A 13,564-nucleotide genomic window follows, 5' to 3' on the forward strand; every position below is an offset into this window, starting at 1 on the left:
ATTATTAGTACATAATTGGTCATTGCTACAGTTTTAAAAATGTCTAATACAGTAGAAGCTAATATAACAAATCTGGAAAAATATTAACACAAGAGAATTTTTTCATGGATTTTCAAAATATTCATTGATATGTAAAGACTGTATGCAAGCAGTCCCAGCCATAAAGCAAATCTGAAAAGATGTAGTACTTAATAGTTTTCCCTTTTATCCAGTGATTTTTAAAAGGATTTAAATAAAAAGAAAGACAATAAAGAGGCCTATTATACATAAGCCAATAAACTAAGTCTATTTATCTGAAAAATAAGAGTAATATAAAACATTTTATGCAACTATACCACTTTTAAATTAAGCTCACCTCAGTTCCTACAGAGTGACACTATTTCTCTTTCCACATATATGAATTTACTACATTTCAAAACTTCTCAAAAGCCATGCTGGCATAAGTAAAACCTAGACGATAGCAACTTGCTTAATTTAATCATGCATTTTTATCTACTGCTTATTCTATTTAACAATTAAAGTGTACAACTTTACTACCATGATATACTATATAAAACTTTGTACACTTTATATACGACATTGGATATGACAAACAACATACAATCACAAATCACTAAGTGTTCCACGAAATAAAAAAGTTGATTCCAAAGTCAATTAAAAAGCAACTGCTGAGCAAATACAGTGCATCAGAACCAATGTAGCATAGAGGTAACAGAGGCCCACCTGGCTGATTTTCTATCACTTCTCATCCATTTTTGAGTAAGACAAAAAGTGTGTGTAAATACAATGTGCTAAGAATCTATTAAATAGCTAAATGAGGAGGAGGGTGACCTTCAGGTGGATCTTAGCTGCATGGCAGCATTCAGCGGTTACATTATAGCCATTACATTGGATTAGAAAACCCTAGGACAATAAAAGACTAGAGCATGTCTGTGTTCAACAGTAGATTTCTTTGAGGGCATATGAAGTTAGTGGTGTTAAAACCAAAACCCACGTCTTGCTATTCCTGGGTGCAATCTTCTTTCCCTATTATACTTCTGGGGGCACTCTGCCTACCTCTTTCTAAATACTACGGATGAAAGAGCTTCCAAAAGTTTGTGAGAAAATTCCATTAATGTTTTAATTGCAATTTTCCAAGAACTTTTAAAAGTCTCCTCACTAGACATCCCCTTACAGAAGGGTTGAGGGGAGGAGCCGAGCCAGTCAGGGTGCAGTATAGTACCGATGAAACATACAACTTTCCTCTAGTTCTTGAATGCTTCCTCCCCCGCACTATCATGATCCCAATTCTACCTTACACATATGGCTACACCAGAGCATGTACACCAGTATGGATAGAAAATGGAAACACAGGGAATCTGGGACAAATAAACCCCTCAGGACCAACAATGAAAGTAGCTATACCAGGAGGTTAAGGGAAAGGTGGGGGGAGAAAGAGAGTACAGACCACAATGATCTACATATAATCCCCTCCCTGGGGGACGGACAACAGAAAAGTGGGTGACGGGAGACACCGGTCAGTATAAGACATGAAAAAATAATAATTTATAAATTATCAAGGGTTGGTGGGGGAGGGAGGGGAAAAAATGAGGAGCAGATACCAAGGGCTCAAGTAGAAAGAGGATGCTTTGAAAACGATGATGGCAACAAATGTACAAATATGCTTGACACAATGGATGGCTATATGGATTGTGATAAGAGTTGTATGAGCCCCCAATAAAATGATTTTTTGAAAACTCTCATATAAATGACATTTAAACAAGCAAAAGGACTAAGGAATAAAAATGTAACATACATATGTAAATATATACATACATACATATATTATTATACTAAGAGAGTTTTCAAGTATCAACAAGAACTTTTCTCCTAAGTAGGTATTATCATTTTATACATAATGAATCTGGGACAAAAAGTTGTTCTATAATTTGCTCAAATAAAACAGTTAAGGGTGGAGCCATAAATCAAACCATGTCTGAATGACATTCTATTTCCATGATTCTGCCATTTCATCACATCGCTCACCTATTAATTAAATTTATATTCAAAACAATTCCCTTAGCACACTCACTACTGTTGAGGCAATTCTGACTCACTGTGACCCAGTAAGAGGGAAAAGCTCTAAGTCGTTACAAAAGCGGACTGTAACATCTTTTCCCCTATAGTAGCTGGGGTATTCAGCCAGCCAGCCTTTTGGCTTCAGAGCCAACTGCTCTGACCAATATGCCACTTCTGTTGGGTGCCAATGAGCCAGTTCCGAGGCGCAGCGACCCTATGTTCACAAAACACTGCCTAGTCTTGCGCCATCTTGGTCCTGCACCGTCCTCACACCTGTTATAATTTAAACCCATTATTGCAGCCAGTTACACTCTATTGTTGAGGGTCTTCCTCTTTTCACTAACCCTCTACCAAGCATGATGTCAAGGGCACCGATCTCTTTAATATATCCAAAGCATGTGAGACAAGTCTCACCCTTCTTGCTTCTAAGGAGCATTCTGATTGCACTTTGACCAAAATAGACCTGTTCTTCTGGCAGTTCAGGGTATTTTCAATATTTTTCATTAACACCATAATTCCAAAGTATCAGCTATCCTCTGTGGTCTTCTTTAATCATTGTCCAACTTTTGCAAATATATAAAGTCCCCTTAAAAAGAATTGCTGCTCTTTGGAATCATACCAATTCTATGCACAGCAGAGTGAAATGCTGCCTCATCTTCACAACCATTCCTTACATTTGAAGTCATTACTATAGCCACTGTGCCTACATTTTGTTGGGGTGGGGAGTCTTCCTGTTTTCCAATGATCTACTTTACCTGATGACACATCTAAAGAATGTGAGACACAGTCTTACCACCTAAGAGCACCCTATGTTCCCTCTAACACAGCATAAAGGCCCAAACCAAACTCACTGCCACCGAGTCGATGCTGACTCACAGCGACACTAGAGGACGGCACAACATTGCCCCTGTGAGTAGCTGAGACTGGCGCGGGCGTGGAATGCCCCATCTTTCTCCCACAGTCTGGTGGTTTCGAACTGTGAACTTTGCAGAGCGCAGTCCAGTGCGCTACCACTGCAACCAACAGAGCTTCGAACACAGAAGCGCAACCTCTCACTATGTGCCATGTTAATAAGGAGCAGCATGGCTAACCCATTTAATAGCTTGTTTGGTCATTATCACTATTTCTTTCCATAGATAAGACTCAATGGCTACACTACTTTCAAATTCACATAACTAATGGCAGTTAGATTTTAATACAAGTCTAGCGTTAAAATCTTGTGCACTTTACATAATATATATGCATACTGAGGCCATCTATGGCTAAATATTGCTTTGAGATGTTTCAGGCTTAACAATAGTTCTTACTTCTTGAAAGTCTAATTTATTTTGGGTCTGGTCATTTTTTTGTTGTTGTCGCACACCCCCCCCACTGCCCCCTAAAATCTAAGCCATTATAAAATGGTTTATAATGTGTGGTGTGCGGATATATATGAAAAAGTTAAATTTCCTAATAATTACATTAGTTTATATTCACCATCCTTAAAAAATACCTAATTAGTATGTGTGTGTGAATAGCAATATGCATTTATTTCTATACATATATCAAAAGAAACATTTGGTACAATAACTCACTTTTTAAAGTCATACTAATGAAGTAAATTTTATTGTTCCCTGATAACCTTGATTTTCCACTAGATGGCAATGTTTGAATTAAAATAGTTAAAAGTGGGATAAATCTAACATAAAAATCAATGAGCAATAATTTTTTAAAAGCCAAAGTAGAGGCTGGGCGAAAGCTACTGCGCGAGCTGCACGTGGGGCCTCTAGCACTGTGGTGGGAGATGCAGACAGATACCCAGATCCGTGCTGAGACGCGGGTTGAGGCTGGTCTCGGCACTTTGCTTGCGAACAGAATCTACTGTCCTGACCAGATGGTCGGCCTCTTTCCTACAAGGCGATGCAGTGCTGGCAGGTGTGTACCGGACTGCCTAAGTGAAGGTCAGCAAGGACATCTTCAATAAGGCCAAGCTGGAAGTGCTCCTGAGGCCGAAGTTCAGGCTTCCAGGTGTGGCCGAAAAAAGCCAGGAGCGGCTGATCAGGAACACCTGCGAGGCAGTGGTTCTGGGGGTACTGCACCCCCGCACCTCCATCAACGTGGTGCTGCAGGTGGTCAGTGATGCTGGCTCCCTCCTGGCCTGTTGCCTGAATGCTACCTGCATGGCACTGGTGTATGCATGTGTGCCTGCCCATGCGAGCCCTCTTCTGCTGCGTCACCTGTGCTCTGGACTCTGATGGGAATCTTGTGCTGGGCCCCACAATGAAGCAGGAAAAGGTCTGAGTCACCTAAGTAAGGTGACCACATTTTAACATTGGTAAAGCGGGACACCATTGATAAAACTCATATCCTGGCGAAATAGCCATACGGCAGCCGAAAACCGCATACCCTAGCTTGTCGTGCATTCTTTCCAAATATCGCGACTTTTTAAAAAATGCCGCGGGACGCGGGAAAAATTGTTTAAAATCGGGACGTCTGGTCACCTTACAGGAGCATCCCGCCTCACTCCTCACCTTCTCTCGCGCCCCCAGGAGGCCTGGGCCGTTCTGACCTTGCGCTTGACAGTGCGGAGCAGAAGCTGCAAGTCCACCACCAAGGGGCTCTACTCCAATGCCGAGGTAGCACACATGCCCCTCCACCCACCCTAGCCTGGAATGCCGCCCGTTCTCTGTGTTCCTCTCTGCCAAAAGACCATTTTCTAACTTTTTAACGACAGAAACTCTTGGGAGCCTGGGGGAGTAGAGAAGCAATCTTAAAGGGAAGCCCAATTTCGGAGATGGGAGAAAGGAGTAGCAGCTTGCCATCAGGATGGGCATGGGGTGGGGTGGGGGGACGGGCTCTGAAACCCACCTCCCAACCCCCGCCAGAGTGAGGGCCACACCCAGCCTCAGGTTCTCTAAGAAACCAGGTTGGGCCAACTGGTGTCCAAGAGCATTTCCCATCCGGACCTCTTATGAACCCTGGGGTGCAGGGCATGAACGATTTGGGTCTGTGGAGTCCAGGGCTCTTTAACCCTTTGAGGCTCAAAGGACTGTGGCTCTAAAATTCCAGAATCTCTCAAATCCTGTGGACGCTACAGGTCATTGGCTCCCAAGTTGGGATCTCAAAGCTGCCAGACCATCTGAACTTCACGGGGCTGCTGCCCACAGGGGTCACAGTTCAAATCCACCACCTGCTCGTCCAAGGAAAGATGAGACTGCCCGCTCGTGTAAAGATACATAGGCTCAGAAGCGTGGTGGTTTCCAGGCCACAGAACAAGTAAAGCTGAGTGCTTTGAGGCAGGAAGCTGGCTTGTGGAGTGGGGTGTCTCTGGGCACTTAATGGGGGAGCCGGGCTTGCGGTGGAGCAGAACGCCTTCAGGCTGAGGCCTACAGCGGAGCGGCCTGCCTCCTAGGCACATATTCTCACTCACCGCTATCAAGCTGATGCTGAAGTATAGTGACCCTATAGAACAGAGTACAGCTGTCCCTGTGAGTTCCTAAGATTGGGATCCCTTATGGGGAGTTGAAAGCCTTGTCTGTCTCCCTCAGACTGGCTGGTGGTTTTGAACTGCCGACCTTGCAGTTAGCAGCCCAGCTCTAACCGCTACACCACCAGGGCTCCTTTGGGCAGGTATTTGCAGCCCTGAAGGAACTTTGCGTACACGTCTGGACTGAACAGCTGTATAACCTGAGCATGTCTCACCTGCATTGTCACCTGTTAGTTTCCTGCATAAGCCCTTCCATCACAGGGAAAAGGAGAAAAAGGTTTACTGTCCCAGAAACCTGACATAGTTATGGTTTGCAGCTGAGTGTGAACCAACTCCGTGACCCTGAGTTGCAGGTCTTGTGCCTCCTAGAATTGCGTCCCCCCAACCCTTCTTCTTCCGCTCAAAGAGCCTGTAGAGTAGGAAGTAAAGGGGCCCCGGACTGGTGCCTTCAGGTCCGCTCTCGGCAGCAGCGACCCCTTGTGTGAGGGTTAAACCGCACTCCACCAGGGCTTTCTAGAAGTCAACCCCCCAGTCCTTTTCCCCAGGGGACTCTGGGTGGAGGGACTCAAACTTCCAATCTTTCGGTTGGCAACAGAGCAGTGAGCTGCCTAGGCCACGCAAGGCCTGGGGACTTGCTGCGTGCCCTCGGGGAGGTGGGAGGTGGGGGGGCCTCTTGGATCTACAGGCTGTGTGGCATGTGGGTCCAGGACGTGCCCCCAGCATTGACCAGCGTGTTGCCGCCACCCCCACCCCCGCAGCCCCCAGCTCTAGCAGTGGCTGGCCGTAGCCCAGGCAGCCTCTCAATACGTCATCCGCTTCTATTGGGAATTTCTGTAGAGGCGTTACGCCGCGGCTGGGCACTACAGCCTCCAGTGTAAAAATAAACCCGCCAAGACAGACAGACACAGACACACACACAGACACACACACACAGCCAAAGTAGAATAATATATGAATTACCATTATATTATATATGAGGATTATATTAAAAAGCACAAGAGGGCTTCAAAAGTTTAATAAACACATTCCCTTATTGTATATTCCATTTTCACAAATTTTTAAAAGTCCCTTTGTATTACTACTAGGATTCCAAAAGTGTCTTCCAAAAATGTGTCTAAATATTTATTTGTGTAAATAGATGGCTAAGTACAAATTCTCTAAGTAACACCACTTGTCTTCGTTTCATTAACGAGTCTTCAAAAATAGGGATTTTGGGGGCAATGGGAAAACAACGGCATCTTAAGGTCAGGGTTAATTCCACATTTTAAAACAAAACTTAAGCAGGCATATTCCCAAATCACAGAAGCTTTGCAACAAGTTTATGGGAACAAGTTTTTAAATTAGAGCAAGTATCTTAAAGAGGGTTGGGGTGACCTCAAAGATAAGCAAAGACCAACAACTTCAATGATAAAGACTATCCAATACCTAATTGTCTATTGCTTTTAAAAATGAGAAAAAAGTTAAGTACTACAAAACTTAAAACTGTGAATGAAATATTACAAATCAATGATACTTTTCTGCTTATTAAAGACACACCAGTTTTCAAAAAATATATGGAAAAGTAGAATTAAAAATAAAGCATACAAACTACTTCTCAGCATAAACCTCATCAAGTTCAAGACACTTGTTAGTGATGGTGTCAGTCATCAGACTCAATTGAGTCCTGAAAATGTAGCCATGCCTGTAGTCTTTTGTAGATTATTAACTGAGGAAAACTGGCTATCTTTTAAACATTTTTTTAAGATTGGCTGAGTGGGGTGGTGGTGTTTTCAGCGAGGGGGCGGGGGAGAAGGAACCAAATCAGGGGTCTAAGGCTGCCTATTTTCCTATCACAACAAGATTGTAAAATTGCCCTTGCTTGTGAGAACAGTGCAGAGGAGCATTTTTGTGGTGAAGTATTCTCTGCGAAAGCTTTCCTGGGTATTGTTCTTCTAGAGCTTTGGCTTTGTCAAAACATCCTCATAATAAGCAGATGTGACCATTGCTTGGCCCTCCAAAAGGCCAACAAAATGCGTTGAATGTCCTCCCAAAATGTTGCTGTGACCTCTGCGCTTGACTGGCCCACTTGGTAGCCAATGCTTTGGTACTTGACCTTCGGGATCATATTGGTAAAGTCATATTCCATCTCCTGCTACAATTCTTCCTAGAAACACTTTAGAATCTTGGACCAACGTCTTTGGAGTTTCTATGAAAAGCTCTGCTCCTGTCCGGAGCTGCTCCGGGTGCAACAGTTTTAGCAGGCCAACAAGTAGAAAGCTTGCATACTTCCATGGTGTTGGCGAGGGTTTCTGCGACTCAGCACAGGTCCTGCTTCGTCGGGCATGAACACGATTTGGATGGTCTGCTGCTATGGGCTTCATCTTCAACATCAAAATGCCTTACCTCTTCTTAAAATGAAGTGCCCATTTGTAAACTGCTGACGTTTGGGGGGCATTTCCCCATACACTTTTTGTAAAGCATCAGATTACACCACTCTTCTACACAAGCGTTTAATGTTTGTTAAACTTGTTACAACAAATTTAATGTTTGTTCTTGCTTCAATTTGAGCATAGGGTCTCTTTTCAAATGGATGCTGTATTCTTCTCTGTGCCTCAAACTAGATCCCTTTCAGACAGTTTAACAAGTTAGCATGAGCTGATTTTGAAATCTACATCATTATCATTTTATTGGAGAATAATATAAATCATTCCCATGAGACATAAGGTAATTCTATCCATATTTTCATTAATTTAACCAAATACCAAGTATACTTTGAAAATGTATTACTTTAAAACATGTTTTAAGAATAATCTTATGCTTACAAATAAATATCCATTTCCATCTACAAAGCTCTTAAATGCTTAACCTCAGGCTAGCAAAAATTAAAAAGACTAAGTATTGTTGGCATAGTGAATGAGGAAATTTCATGTTTTCTTAATTTGGTTTTTATTCTAGGAATTTGTTAATTTTAAATGTATTGGTTTTTTGATCCAACTATTCGACTCCTAGAAATTTTTCCTAACAAGGATGATGGCAAACAAACGAAATGTTCACCAGTCTGGTTAAATATAATACAAATCTATACTATAGAATTATGTAGTCATGAGAAAAAATAAGATTTACCTATATGTAGCAACATGGAAAAATATCCATGAGAGGAAAACATGGTGACTAACAACTAGTGTTTGTGTATGCACATTTTTAGCACCTAAAAATATATGTATATGTATAGAAAGATGTCAAGAGGATTAAATGTCCAATTCTTAATAATAATGGGAACATACTAGAGCAAAAAGGAGCCTAGTTGTACAATTATTAAGCACTGCTAAACTCAAAGGTCAGTGGTTTGAACTCAACAGCCACTCTAGGACAAAGATGGGACTGTATACTTCTGTTATTTATAGCTTTAGAATCCCATGGGGGCAGTTCTACTGTGTTCCACAGGGTCATTATAAGCTGGAACTGACTAAATGACAGTGTGAAGTACAATGGAATATGGGAAATTGTGGTTAGGGAGAGATAAGCGAGAGGATTTTTATTTTAAAACTTATTTATTTATTTATTCCCTTTTTAAGTGACAAAACTAATAGTATTACTGGGTCTAAAATAGTGTCACCTTTACTTTTACTACTTATCCACCCCCCAAAAGTGTATTGCTTCCAGAAAATCCAGCGGAAACAGTCATTGCTCCCAACCTCATGCTCCTGCCATTTATCAGGGTTAGCTGCTCTAACACATTAAAAATCTTGGTTAAGAATTTCTTGACTACTAGCTCATTTGACTATGGAGTGTACTGGTAACATTTCATCTAAGCTGATTTATAGAAACAAAGAATAATCAAGCATAATCTCTAAGTACAAACAACTTTTAATAAATAAGGGATGTGTAGATTCACATGTACTCTTTTCTATCCTGTCCTATATGGCCACTGTGAGCTGAAACTGATAGATGGCAGTGAGTTTCTTTCTTTTAAAAATTTTGGTTTTTTTTTGCAAATGTGATCTATACATTTGGGGTGTATGGAGTAGATAGAGACCCGAGTGAGCACTACTTAAGACAAAAAGCCTCAATTCCAACTAATATGAGAAGAGGAAAAAATTCATCTAACATGACAGGCATGCATGGTGCTCACACAGCATTTTCCTGGAGGATTCAAAGCAGGCCGGGCTACTATTATTCAATTTTAGGCTTATTGTAAGATCTGCTAGTCAAAGGAGATATAAATAGACTTTTATTGGATTTTACTTAAGACAACAAAATCATTGTCAACAACTTCAAATAAAATTTCAAAGCTAACTCAGTAACAACCTAACGTTTAAGCCACTGGCATCCTATTAAGAAGTATGCTTCTTTAAGGCAAGACCTCTGTCTTGCTCACCGCCAAGCCTCATAAATTTCTAAGCATTTCAGAAAATTGATTCAAATAGAAGAATAGTAGGAACTCAAAAGCTCTGTCATGACCATCTGTATCTTACTTGTCAACTCTCTAAAAATTCCAAAGATAACAACATGTGAAAGGCAATGGTTTTATATGCAAATATGTTTTCAAGATTCCTTTCTCCTCTTTCCATCTCATATCTTGGGTAGGTCTGGGGATCCTATTATGCATATGAGCCCGGACAAAGTGGCAACATGGGAACACATCATTTACTGTGTAAACCTTTGCTGAAAGAAGGAAGTACAGGTGGAAAGAGTTAACGCAGTGACTAAACGGAAAAACAAAAACCTTTATTGTAGCTGAAAACTTCTAAGATGTAGCTTCAAATATTACTAATTTATTTGAGGATTAAAAAAAGTCACACATTTAAAAATATACACGAATTACCATCTCTATGAAGATAAGTCAAACTAAAAAGAAAACTTAGGGATTACCAACAAAAAAATCCCCTGGACCAGATGGCTTCACAGGAGAATTCTACCAAGCATTTAGGGAAGAACTAACACTAATCATACACAAACTCTACCAGAACATAAAAAAAGATGGCAAACTCCCAAACTCCTTCTAGGAAGTTTGTATAACTCTGATATCAAAACCGGGCAAGGATCCCACAAGAATTGAGAACTATAGACCAATATAGTTGATCATCAATGAACATCAATGTACAAATCCTTAACAAAATACTGGCCAATAGAATACAAAGGTATAGGAAACAAATAAATCATCATGACCAAGTGGGATTGGGATTCATACCAGGGATGCAGGGATGGTTCAACATATGAAAGACCATTAATATCATTCACCGCAATGACATGAAAAACTATAAGAACCACATGATAATATCAATAGATGCAGAAAAAGCATTTGACAACATCCAACACCAATTCCCGTTTAAGACACTTGGGAAGATAGGAATGGACGGAAAATTCTTCACGGCAATACAAGCTACATATGAAAAACTAACAGCCAACGTGGTAGTCAATGGAGAAAAGACTAACACAATCCCATTGAAAAAGGGGACCAGAAAGGATGCCTCTTGTCCCCACTCTTAACATCGTAATGGAGGTTTTAGCTAACAGCATAGGGCAAAGAAAAGACATTAAAAGTATTTACCTGGGGAAGAAAGAGGTGAAACTATCGTTATTTGCAGTTGACATGATTTTATATATGGAAAATCCCAAAAGCTCCACAAGGGGAATACTGGAAGCAATAGAGGAGTTTTGCGGAGTAGCAGGATATAAGATCAACATACAGAAGTCCATCGGACTGCTATACACATCGAATAAGACCACAGAAGAGGAGATTAAAAAAGGAGGTACCTTCACAATAGCCAAGCACAAACTGAAATATCTAGGGATATATCTGACTAAAAGAACAAAAGATCTATATGAGGAAAACTATAGAACACTACTAAAGAAACAAAGAGTGACAACAAATGGAAGAATATCCCATGCTCGTGGACTGGAAGACTCAATATAGTAGAGATGTCAGTTCTGCCCAAGGCACTATATAAGTTTAATGCAATCCCGATACAATTACCCTCATCTTTCTTCAAAGAAATGGAAAAATTGATTACCAACTTCATATGGAGAGGCAGGAAGCCCAGAATTAGCAGAAAACTCCTCAAGAAGAAGTGGGAGGGCTTACTTTACCTGACTTTAGCACATACTATACAGCCACAGTTGTCAAAACCGCAGGGTACTGGTACAATGACAGATACTCATCAGATCAATGGTAAAGAACTGAAACCCCAGAATTAAAATCATCAATACACAGACAACTGATCTTTGATAAGGGTCCAAAAAATATCCAATGGGAAGCAGATGCCCTCTTTTAACAAGTGATGCTGGAAAAATGGATATCTACCTGCAGAAAAATGAAGCAAGACCCCTATATCATTCCATGCATAAGAATAAACTCAAGGTGGATCACAGACCTTGAGGCAAAATCCCAAACTATTAAGGCCATCAACTGGAAGGAATTGGGACCAACTTGAGAACTTTGACACGGGGAATACATAACTATTAGAAATAGGGAAGGACACAGAGGAGGCACAAATTGACAAATAGAATATACTGAAGATAAAACACCTGTGTACATGGAGATAATTCACCAAGAGAGTAATAAGAGAGTCCACGGACTGGGAAAACATCTTTAACAATGACACATCAGACAAAGGCCTTATTACTAAAACCTACAATACTCTGCTAGCTTCCAAAAAGAAAAAAAAAAACTAAGTCCCCAGGGAATACCAAAAATAGACTTTGGGTCCAGGTCTTGGTGCCCCATCAGACTCAACCAGAAAACATTCCTAAAGGCCAACAGTCCTTGAACTAACTACAAGCTCTTCTTTCTTGTTGTATGTTTTCTTTTTTGTCATTGGCTTGTTGGTGGTGGTGCTGTTTTCTTTTGTTGCTTGGTTTTGCTCCGTCTTGTTTTTGTGCATGTTATTATCTCCACAGGTCTGCCTAAGTCAGACAGGCTGATGAACAATCTGGAGGAGAAAACAATGGGCCAAGAGTTCCAGTGGGACACGGGAGAGGGCCAGGTGGGGGAAAAGGAAGAGATGTTAACAAACCCAGGGACAAGGGAACAAGTGATCCAAATCGGTGGTGAGGAGGGTGTAGGAGGCCTGGTAGGGCATGATCAAGGGTAATGTAACCGAGTGGAATTAATGAAACCCAAATGAAGGCTGAGAGTGATGGTGGGACAAGAGGAAAGTTACAGGAAATAGAGGAAAGAGCTAGGAGGCAAAGGGCATTTATAGAGGTCTAAATAAAGGCATATACATATGTAAATATATTTATGTATGAGGATGTGGAAATAGATCTATGTGCATATACGTATAGGTTTAGTAATAAGGTAGCAGACAGACATTGGGCCGCCACTCAAGTACTCCTTCAATGCAAGAATACTTTGTTCTATTAAACTGGCATTCCATGATGCTCACCTTCCCGACACAATTGCTGAAGACAAAGCGGGTGCATAAGCAAATGCAAAGAAAGCTGATGTGCCTGGCTATCAAAAGATATAACGTCTAGGGTCTTAAAGGCTTTAAGGTAAACAAGTGGCCATCTAACTCAGAAGCAACAAAGCACACATGGAAGAAGCACACCAGCCTGTGTGACCACGAGGTGCCGCAGGGATCAGTTATCAGGCATCAAGGAACAAAAAAATCATATCATTGTGAATGAGGGGAGAGCGGAGTGGGGACCCAAAGCTCATCTGTAAGCAATTGGACATCCCCTTACAGAGGGCCGTGGGGAGGAGACGAGCAGTATAGCAACGATTAAACATACAACTGTCCTCTAGTTCCTAAATGTTCCCCACCCACCCCCAACTATCATGATCCCAATTCTACCTTACAAATCTAGCTAGACCAGAGGATGTACTCTGGTACAGATAGGAACTGGAAACACAGGGAATCCTGGGTAGATGAACCCTTCAGGACAAATGGTGAGAGTGGCAATACTGGGAGGGTGGAGGGAAGGTGGGGTAGAAAGGTAGAAAGGAACTGATTACAAGGATCTACACATAACCTCCTCCCTGGGGAACAGACAACAGAAAAGTGGGTGAAGGGAGACGTCGGACAGTGTAAGATATGACAAAATAATAATAATTTA

At 41.3% G+C, this 13,564-nt stretch overlaps 1 protein-coding gene and 1 pseudogene across 1 annotated transcript in view; one reads left to right on the forward strand and one right to left on the reverse strand.

The window, feature by feature from the left end:
- The window catches only part of ZNF292 (zinc finger protein 292), a 99,604-nt gene that overhangs the window by 15,244 nt on the left and 70,796 nt on the right, over positions 1–13,564 (reverse strand). The window lies entirely within an intron of this gene.
- LOC105978674 lies at positions 2,998–6,670 on the forward strand (annotated as a pseudogene).

The sequence above is a fragment of the Echinops telfairi genome, unplaced genomic scaffold (assembly GCF_000313985.2).
Source record: "Echinops telfairi isolate 266 unplaced genomic scaffold, ASM31398v2 ScPeMD7_3533;HRSCAF=4204_0, whole genome shotgun sequence".
Lineage (NCBI taxonomy): Eukaryota > Metazoa > Chordata > Mammalia > Afrosoricida > Tenrecidae > Echinops > Echinops telfairi.